Source organism: Panulirus ornatus, chromosome 20, assembly GCF_036320965.1.
Source record: "Panulirus ornatus isolate Po-2019 chromosome 20, ASM3632096v1, whole genome shotgun sequence".
Taxonomy (NCBI): domain Eukaryota; kingdom Metazoa; phylum Arthropoda; class Malacostraca; order Decapoda; family Palinuridae; genus Panulirus; species Panulirus ornatus.
This window is the reverse complement of record NC_092243.1, coordinates 21,861,443-21,870,203: the sequence shown is the minus strand read 5'-3', so window position 1 is coordinate 21,870,203 and position 8,761 is coordinate 21,861,443.

Here is an 8,761-nt window from a genome sequence, read left to right as displayed (position 1 = left end):
TCTCCTAGGTACTTCCTCACACAGGTCTCCTTCTCAAGCTCACTTACTCTCACCACCCTCTTCACCCCAACATTCACTCTTCTTTTCTGAAAACCCATACAGATCTTCACCTTAGCCTCCACAAGATAATGATCAGACATCCCTCCAGTTGCACCTCTCAGCACATTAACATCCAAAAGTCTCTCTTTCGCACGCCTGTCAATTAACACGTAATCCAATAACGCTCTCTGGCCATCTCTCCTACTTACATAAGTATACTTATGTATATCTCGCTTTTTAAACCAGGTATTCCCAATCATCATATATATATATATATATATATATATATATATATATATATATATATATATATATATATATATATATATATGTATATATATATACATATATATATATATATATATCCCTGGGGATAGGGGTGAAAGAATACTTTCCACGCATTCCTCACGTGTCGTAAAAGGCGACTAAAGTGGACGGGAGCGGGGCGCCAGGAACCCTCCCCTTCATGTATCTTGACTTTCTAAAAGGGGAAACAGAAGAAAGAGTCGTGCGGGGAGTGCTCATTCCTCCTCGAAGGCTCAGACTGGGGTGTCTAAATGTGTATGGATGTAACGAAGATGAGAAAATTTGAGAGAAAGGCAGTATATTTGAGGAAAGGAACCTGGATATTTTGGCTGTGAGTGAAACGAAGGTCAAGGGTAAAGGGGAAGAGTGGTTTGGGAATCACTCGGGAGTAAAGTTAGAGGTTAGTGAGAGGACAAGAGCAAGGGAAGGAGTAGCGCTAATCCTGAAACAGGAGTTGTGGGAGTATGTGATGGAGTGTAAGAAAGTAAATTCTAGATTAATATGGGTAAAACTGAGAGTTGATGGAGAGAGATGGGTGATTATTGTTGCATATGCTCCTGGGCATGAGAAGAAAGATCATGAGAGGCAAGTGTTTTGGGAGCAGCTGAATGAGTGTTTTAGTGGTTTTGATGCAAAAGACCGGGTTATAGTGATGGGTGATTTGAATGCAAAGGTGAGTAATGTGGCAGTTGAGGGAATAATTGATATACATGTGGTGTTGAGTGTTGTAAATGGAAATGGTGAAGAGCTTGTAGATCTATTTGCTGAAAAGGACCGGTGATTGGGAATACCTGGTTTAAAAATCGAGATATACATAAGTATACGTATGTAAGTAGGAGAGCGTTATTGGATTACGTGTTAATTGATAGGCGCGCGAAAGAGGGACTTTTGGATGTTAATGTACTGAGAGGTGCAACTGGAGGGATGTCTGATCCTTATATTGTGGAGGCGAAGGTGGAGATTTGTAGGGTTTTTCAGAAAAGAAGAGAGAATGTTGGGGTGAAGAGAGTGGTGAGAGCAAGTGAGCTTGGGAAGGAGACTTGCGTGAGGAAGTGTTAGGAGAGAATGAGTACAGAATGGAAAAAGGTGAGAACAAAGGAGGTAAGGGGAGTAGGGGAGGAATGAGATGTATTTAGGGAAGCAGTGATGGCGTGCGCAAAAGATGCTTGTGGCATGAGAAGCGTGGGAGGTGGGTTGATTAGAAAGGGTTGTGAGTGTCGGGATCACGAAGCAAGATTATTTGTGAAAGAGAAGAGAGAGGCATTTGGACGACTTTTGCAGGGAAAAAATGCAAATGAGTGGGATATGTATAAAAGAAAGAGACAGGCGCTGAGGAGAAAGGTGAAAGAAGTGAAAAAGAGGGCAAATGAGAGTTGGGGTGAGAGAGTATCATTAAATTTCAGGGAGAAGGAGTAAATAAAGTGCGTAAGACAAGAGAGTAAATAGGAGCGTCAGTAAATGGGGCTAATGGGGAGGTGATAACAAGTAGTGGTGATGGGAGAATGAGATGGAGTGAGTATTTTGAAGGTTTGTTGAATGTGTTTCATGACATAGTGGCAGATATAGGGTGTTATGGTCGAGGTGGTGTGCAAAGTGACAGGGTTAGGGAAAATGATTTGGTAAGCAGAGAAGAGGTAGTAAAAGCTTTGCGAAAGATGAAAGCCGGCAAGGCAGCAGGTTTGGATGGTATTGCAATGGAATTTATTAAAAAAGGGGGTGACTGTATTCCTTACTGGTTGGTAAGGCTATTTATATAAGTGTGGTTTCAAAAGTGGTAGAAGATGTGTGGATCAGTTGTTTGCTTTGAATAATGTATGTGAGAAATACTTAGAAAAGCAAATGGATTTCTATGTAGCATTTATGGGTCTGGAGAAGGCATATGATAGATTTGATAGAGATGCTCTGTGGAAGGTATTAAGAATATATGGTGTGGGAGGAAAGTTCTTAGAAGCGGTGAAAAGTTTTTATCGAGGATGTAAGGCATTTGTACGTGTAGGAAGAGAGGAAAGTGATTGGTTCTCAGTGAATGTAGGTTTGCGGCAGGGGTGTGTGATGTCTCCATGGTTGTTTAATTTGTTTATGGATGGGGTTGTTAGGGAGGTGAATGCAAGAGTTTGGAAAGAGGGGCAAGTATGCAGTCTGTTCTGGATGAGAGAGCATGGGAAGTGAGTCAGTTGTTGTTCGCTGATGATACAGCGCTGGTGGCTGATTCATAAGAGAACCTGCAGAAGCTGGTGACTGAGTCTGTTAAAGTGTGTGAAAGAAGAAAGTTAAGAGTAAATGTGAATAAGAACAAGGTTATTAGGTACAGAAGGGTTGAGGGTCAAGTCAATTGGGAGGTAAGTTTGAATGGAGAAAAACTGGAGGAAGTAAAGTGTTTTAGATATCTAGGAGTGGATCTGGCAGCGGATGGAACCATGGAAGCGGAAGTGAATCATAGGGTGGGAGAGGGGGTGAAAATTCTGGGAGCCTTGAAGAATGTTTGGAAGTCGAGAACATTATCTCGGAAAGCAATAATGGGTATGTTTGAACGAATACTGGTTCCAACAAAGTTGTATGGTTGCGAGTTATGGGCTATGGATAGAGTTGTGCACAGGAGTGTGGATGTGATGGAAATGAGATGTTTGAGGACAATGTGTGGTGTGATGTGGTTTGATCGAGTAAGTAATAATAGGGTAAGAGAGACATGTGGAAATGAAAAGAGTGTGGTTGAGAGAGCAGAAGAGGGTGTTTTGAAATGGTTTGGTCACGTGGAGAGAATGAGTGAGGAAAGATTGACCAAGAGGATATATGTGTCAGAGGTGGAGGGAACGAGGAGAAGTGGGAGGCCAAATTTGAGGTGGAAAGTTTGAGAGAAAAAGATTTTGAGTGATCGGGGCCTGAACATGCAGGTGGGTGAAAGGCGTGCAAGGAATAGAGTGAACTGGAACTGTGTGGTATATCGTGGTCGACGTGCTGTCAATGGATTGAACAAGGGTATGTGAAGCGTCTGGGGTAAACCATGGAAAGTTGTGTGGGGCCTGGATGTGGAATGGAAGCTGTGGTTTCGGTGCATTATTACATGACAGCTATATACTGAGTGTGAACGAATGTGGCCTTTGTTGTCTTTTCCTAGCGCTACCTCGCTTACACGAGTGGGGAGGGGGTTGTTATTCCATGTATGGCGGGGTGGCGATGGCAATAAATAAAGGCAGACAATATGAATTTTGTACATGTATACATATGTTTATGTCTGTGTGTGTATTTATATGTGTACATTGATATGTACAGGTATGTATATTTGCGTGTGTGGACGTTTATGTATGTACATATGTATATGGGTGGGTTGGGCCATTCCTTTGTCTGTTTCCTTGCGCTACGTCGCTAACGCGGGAGACAGCGACAAAGCAAGATAAATAGCAATATATATATATATATATATATATATATATATATATATATATATATATATATATATATATATATATATTGCAGAAGCTGGTGACTGAGTTTGGTGAAGTGTGTGAAAGAAGAAAGTTAAGAATAAATGTGAATAAGAGCAAGGTTATTAGGTACAGTAGGGTTGAGGGTCAAGTCAATTGGGAGGTAAGTTTGAATGGAGAAAAACTGGAGGAAGTAAAGTGTTTTAGATATCTGGGAGTGGTTCTGGCAGCGGATGGAACCATGGAAGCGGAAGTGAATCATAGGGTGAGGGAGGGGGCGAAAATCCTGGGAGCCTTGAAGAATTTGTGGAAGTCGATAACATTATCTCGGAAAGCAAAAATGGGTATGTTTGAAGGAATAGTGGTTCCAGCAATGTTGTATGGTTGCGAGGCGTGGGCTATGGATAGAGTTGTGCGCAGGAGGGTGGATGTGCTGGAAATGAGATGTTTGAGGACAATGTGTAGTGTGAGGTGGTTTGATCGAGTAAGTAATATAAGGGTAAGAGAGATGTGTGGAAATAAAAAGAGAATTGATGAGAGAGCAGAAGAGGGAATTTTGAAATGGTTTGGGCACATGGAGAGAATGAGTGAGGAAAGATTGATCAAGAGGATATATGTGTCGGAGGTGGAGGGAACGAGGAGAAGTGGGAGACCAAATTGGAGTCGGAAAGATGGAGTGAAAAAGATTTTGAGTGATCGGGGCCTGAACATGCAGGAGGGTGAAAGGCGGGCAAGGAATAGAGTGAATTGGATCGATGTGGTATACCGGGGTTGACGTGATGTCAGTGGATTGAATCAGGGCATGTGAAGCGTCTGGGGTAAACCATGGAAAGTTGTGTGGGGCCTGGATGTGGAAAGGGAGCTGTGGTTTCGGGCATTATTGCGTGACAGCTGGAGACTGAGACTGAACGAATGGGGCCTTTGTTGTCTTTTCCTAGTGCTACCTCGCAAACATGAGGGGGGAGGGTGATGGTATTCCATGTGTGGCGAGGTGGCGATGGGAATGAATAGGGGCAGGCAGTGTGAATTGTGTGCATGGGTATATATGTATGTGTCTGTGTGTGTATATATATGTATACATTGAGATGTATAGGTATGTATATTTGCGTGTGTGGGCGTGTGTGTGAACATTGTGTATGGGGGTGGTTTGTGCCATTTCTTTCGTCTGTTTCCTTGCGCTACCTCGCAAACGCGGGAGACAGCGACAAAGCAAAATAAATAAAATATAAAATATATATATATATATATATATATCTATATATATATATATATATATATATATATATATATATATATATATATATATATATATATATATATATATATATGTATATATATATATATATATATATATATATATATATATATATATATATATATATATATATATATATATATATATATATATATATATATATATACACACGTGTGAGATCTGGGAATAGACAGGATAATCTTACTATAATTCTTTTTGATTATTCTAATTAGACTCTACGTTCCGCTACTTAAAACTTGACAAACGAAAAACAAAAGATTGAAATATCAAACTAAAGAGTTTTTGAATTTAGCAGAGGAATGCCAATAACGATAATATTACGCAAGACTAACAGCAAAGATTGCGACTTCCTTCAGCCGTACCCTGGAAATATAGGAGAGGATACGAGTCTGTGGTTCCAATATTGAAACAATGGCAAATATTCAGCATCAGGTGGGTCTCGGGCATGATGGAAACCGTGCGTAAACAACAATCTGGATGACGTTCATACAATTTTGAAGAGTTTACGGATCGATGGGCGAGTGACGTCGCGCTGTGTATAAGAGGATCTGACGCGCGGATCATCTCCCACCAACCCTCGGGAGAGGACTGGAGACGAGGGGCAACAGGTAGAGGAGGTAGCGACGACAGTGTTGAGCAAACGTCATGAAGTGATGCGATCAATTTGGCCTTATCACAGTTATGGCTGACATCAGGTTATTTTTCATCATCTCTTTTCTTTGAGTTTCATCTTATTCATCTTTCTTTTTCACCTTCCTTTTTTCAATTCTTTTTCTTTTTCTTCTTCTTCCTTTAGTTTGTTCACTCATTATCTTTTTGTTTCTTCTTTCTTCTTCCTTATTTTTTTCTTCTCCCTCTTCTTTCACCTGAATCATTTTTCGTTCTTGATTTTTCTTCCTAGTCATCTTCCCCTTCTCTATTTTTCTTGTTCGCAATTATATTTTCTTTTTCTCTTCTTCTTGTTACTCATCATCTGCTTTACGTGTTCATGTCTAGGCAGGTATTTGGATGATTGTTTACCAACTGCAGAATTAGCTGCTACCCAGTGCAAAGAAAAAGATAGTAAGATTGAATGGAATGAGCAAGACAACAGTTGTAGTGTGTGGGACAATAGCAGAAAAAATCATATGGGATTGAGTGACGGCAAATAACCCCAAAAATGTAGGTTTGCGTATGGTCGCGAAAGATCGTAGTGGGTAGCGTTACCGACCATTAGTGAGACACGAACCAGCCTGGGGTCAGCCTCGTGAGAGTCGACCCACACCCAACCTAGGAGTTCATCATCCCTTCGTGGTTGGTCGATAAATGGTTACCTGGTTTATGCAAGTGTGTGTTTACGTGCATACATACATAGTAGTAAAGACATGGATAAGAAACAGGGCAACATGTGTAAAACTCTCTCCCAGTTAAATACAAATATCAATCACAAATAGTATTCCTGTACAATGATAGAGTTAAGAAGCCCGAGTCGTGTGAAGTGTGCGTTGTCGAGTATGATAATGTACGCGATGGAGAGATCTTATGCTTGTGAAATGGATGGATGCCAGAAGCCCAAGTGTGGGCGCGGCAAAAAGAATAGACAAAACCACCTTCGCCAAGGGAGTGAAACAGAGAGAGAGAGAGAGAATCAAGTATCTGAAAGCAAAAAAGATCACAACTACGACTGAAAACAAAGCAGATACCTTTACATTTAGGGTGTCCGAGAGAAAATAGTCTGTGATTGAATGACCAGACAATACTATAGGAAGAAGAGCTCTTGCCGTAATCAGACTTGACAATCTGACTATAGTGTAAAAATTGCTTTCAATAATTCATGGGGAAACGTACCATAGAGGAAGAGTGGCGTGAATGGGGGGCATTAGGAAAAAATAGAATATAGAGGTGGCTGGTCATGGAATGACAGAAAAGAGAAGCGTATATGCGGAGTAGCGCCAGGAACAGACGAAGAAATGCCGCATTCACTCATCTAGTCTCGAGCTGTCATGTGTAATGCACCAATACCAAAGCCACCTATCCCCAACCAAGCCCCACGGACTTTTCCATGGTGTGTGTGTGTGTGTGTGTGTGTAATCTTTTTTTGGTATAAGACACGATTTGCAAAATATCTTCAATATCGTTTTGCGAATATTTGATTACGTCATTTATACGATGATGCAGTCACAGACTAAATTTCGTTAACACTGGTCGAAATAAAATGGATATGCGAAAGAAAATATTTGTTTTGCTAACTTTTAACCTCTAGATAAAAGAAAACCGGAAACTTGTCATTGTTAGTATGTGGTATGTATGGAAAGACATCTTCGTGCCAAATCTTATGTGCAGTGGATGAAATATGACTATCTCCTCAATCACATTGACAGAATGCAGATTTTCGGTTTGGATCATTTTTTCCTTTTAACTTTTACCACACAAATCTGCGAATTTATGATATCTTCTGGCATCACAAAGAGCCTCAAAAACGACCCAGTGTTCTGTTGGTGCTCGAATTCCTGTGAATTCCTTTGTTTTAACTGCAAAAAGAAATTTTATTGACATTTGACCCATAAAGGGGAGCCATAAATAATCAAATAAAAAATCTTAGGTCTACTTGATATAGAGCAGGTAACAAGAAAATTTTCTGCCAAATGTCATGAAAACTGGTTGAATTATGCCCACGTAATGGTTAAGGAAATAATGTGCCTGTATACTTGCCTTTGACCTCAAAGTAGGAGAACCAATGGTTTAGATCTCGTTCCAATGTGTACATTTTTCACCCTGTGCATTGTGCTGAGCTTGTAGAAAAGTATTTCTCAGCAGGTCCGTCTCAGTAGACTGGAATTCCAGAGAAATGCAGCCAGAATCATGGTTTTCCTCTGTTTGATCTTTGCATCAGTAAGATACAAAAAGGAAAATAAAATGCGGCAGCAGCATCAGACCACTCAGTGCTTTCGAGGTTTTGTCTGTTATTGTGATAGCGGTTGAGATCTACCGATTCAGTGACCTTAATGAATAAAGTTAATATGAAATGTGTCTACGACAACTGCCTATCAAGATCTGATTGTGTCAATTGACTCAGAAAAAATAATGTGCCAAAACCTTGATTTTTGAAAATGAAAACCACAAGAAAACCTTTAGTCTCCTTTCACAGGAGAGAATTATTTTCATCTATACTCTTATCAGATATATCTATAAATATCAATGGTTCTGCTATGTATACGCTACTTCTCAAATGTATCCCAGGTGCTTGTTCTTTCTGAACATACGAGAAATCGTCTTTTATTTCCCTTTACCAGTTTGATGATTGTGTCGCTTGACACTAGCACACCACTGTATTCATATACACACGCACACGAATATGGTGCATATGAACGCGAACTTCCAAATAACATACAAACCTCCAACGGCCAGGATCGAACCACATATATATATATATATATATATATATATATATATATATATATATATATATATATATATATATATATATAAATATATACATAAGTATACGTATGTAAGTAGGAGAGATGGCCAGAGAGCGTTATTGGATTACGTGTTAATTGACAGGCGCGCGAAAGAGAGACTTTTGGATGTTAATGTGCTGAGAGGTGCAACTGGAGGGATGTCTGATCATTATCATGTGGAGGCTAAGGTGAAGATTTGTATGGGTTTTCAGAAAAGAAGAGTGAATGTTAGGGTGAAGAGGGTGGTGAGAGTAAGTGAGCTTGGGAAGGAGACTTGT